This window comes from Triticum aestivum, chromosome 3A, assembly GCF_018294505.1.
Source record: "Triticum aestivum cultivar Chinese Spring chromosome 3A, IWGSC CS RefSeq v2.1, whole genome shotgun sequence".
In the NCBI taxonomy this organism is placed as follows: Eukaryota; Viridiplantae; Streptophyta; class Magnoliopsida; order Poales; family Poaceae; genus Triticum; species Triticum aestivum.
In genome coordinates, this window is record NC_057800.1 from 52800793 (window position 1) to 52802812 (window position 2020).

The window sequence follows — 2020 nt, forward strand, 5'->3', positions numbered from 1 at the left end:
AAGTCGTCAATTTAACCAACCTAATACAAGTCATATATTATAAAAAAAAATCAATATAAACGTATAATTTTTGTGTTATATAGTTTATATTAGGATGATAAAATTGACAATCTTGATATACGTGTAGGACTTATAAACTGAAACGGAGGGAGTAAGAAAAATATAACCTCCGAGAATATGATTGATTACAAAAATAAAAAATGAGACTAATCCAAAAGTTAACCCTCGTTGGCATTTTTAGCCAACGGGTCGACGCTCCGTCCTCAACATGATTGATTACACAAGAGTGTAGTGAATGCGCACACACAAAAAAGGCGTAGTCTATTTCGCAAAAAAAAAGGACGCAGTCTGCAGGATGCGAACTTGAAGCGCAGAAAAAAAAGGCGTGGGTGCCGGTCAGTCCGGACGTTTGAGGTCGATTTAAGTGTTCATCTGAATGTTTTTTTAACCGGTCAATGACGGGGCTATCTACCCGGACATTGAAAGGTGTTTGAGGGGCCGGGCTGTAGATGCTCTCTTACTTTGTGGCTACATGCAAAAGAGGTAAAAGAACATATCCTCTAGGAATCTGATTGATTACACAAGAGTGTCTAGTGAATACGTGAAGTACACACACAAAAAAGGTGTAGTCGACAGGATTCAAACCTAGAGCATAAAAAAGGTATGATTGGCTATCAACCCGGGCGTTTGAGGTGTCTGTCTGAATGTGTTTTTTACCGGGTAAATGACGGGTCATCTACCCGGACATTGAAAGATGTTTGAGGCGCCGGACTGTAGATGCTGTCTTACTTTGTGGTTACAGTCAAAAGAGGTACTCCCTCTCTCTCAGTTTACAGGGCGTGCGCGTATTCAGTCGTCAATTTAACCAACCTAATACAAGTCATATATTATAAAAAAAATCAATATAAACGTATAATTTTTGTGTTATATAGTTTATATTAGGATGATAAAATTGACAATCTTGATATACGTGTAGGACTTATAAACTGAAACGGAGGGAGTAAGAAAAATATAACCTCCGGGAATATGATTGATTACAAAAATAAAAAATGAGACTAATCCAAAAGTTAACCCTCGTTGGCATTTTTAGCCAACGGGTCGACGCTCCGTCCTCAACATGATTGATTACACAAGAGTGTAGTGAATGCGCACACACAAAAAAGGCGTAGTCTATTTCGCAAAAAAAAGGACGCAGTCTGCAGGATGCGAACTTGAAGCGCAGAAAAAAAGGCGTGGGTGCCGGTCAGTCCGGACGTTTGAGGTCGATTTAAGTGTTCATCTGAATGTTTTTTTAACTGGTCAATGACGGGGCTATCTACCCGGACATTGAAAGGTGTTTGAGGGGCCGGGCTGTAGATGCTCTCTTACTTTGTGGCTACATGCAAAAGAGGTAAAAGAACATATCCTCTAGGAATCTGATTGATTACACAAGAGTGTCTAGTGAATACGTGAAGTACACACACAAAAAAGGTGTAGTCGACAGGATTCAAACCTAGAGCACAAAGAAAGGTATGATCGGCTATCAACCCGGGCGTTTGAGGTGTCTGTCTGAATGTGTTTTTTACCGGGTAAATGACGGGTCGTCTACCCGGACATTGAAAGATGTTTGAGGCGCCGGACTGTAGATGCTGTCTTACTTTGTGGCTACAGTCAAAAGAGGTACTCCCTCTCTCTCAGTTTACAGGGCGTGCGCGTATTCTTAAGTCGTCAATTTAACCAACCTAATACAAGTCATATATTATAAAAATAATCAATATAAACGTATAATTTTTGTGTTATATAGTTTATATTAGGATGATAAAATTGACAATTTTGATATACGTGTAGGACTTATAAACTGAAACGGAGGGAGTAAGAAAAATATAACCTCCGGGAATATGATTGATTACAAAAATAAAAAATGAGACTAATCCAAAAGTTAACCTTCGTTGGCATTTTTAGCCAACGGGTCGACGCTCCGTCCTCAACATGATTGATTACACAAGAGTGTAGTGAATGCGCACACACAAAAAAGGCGTAG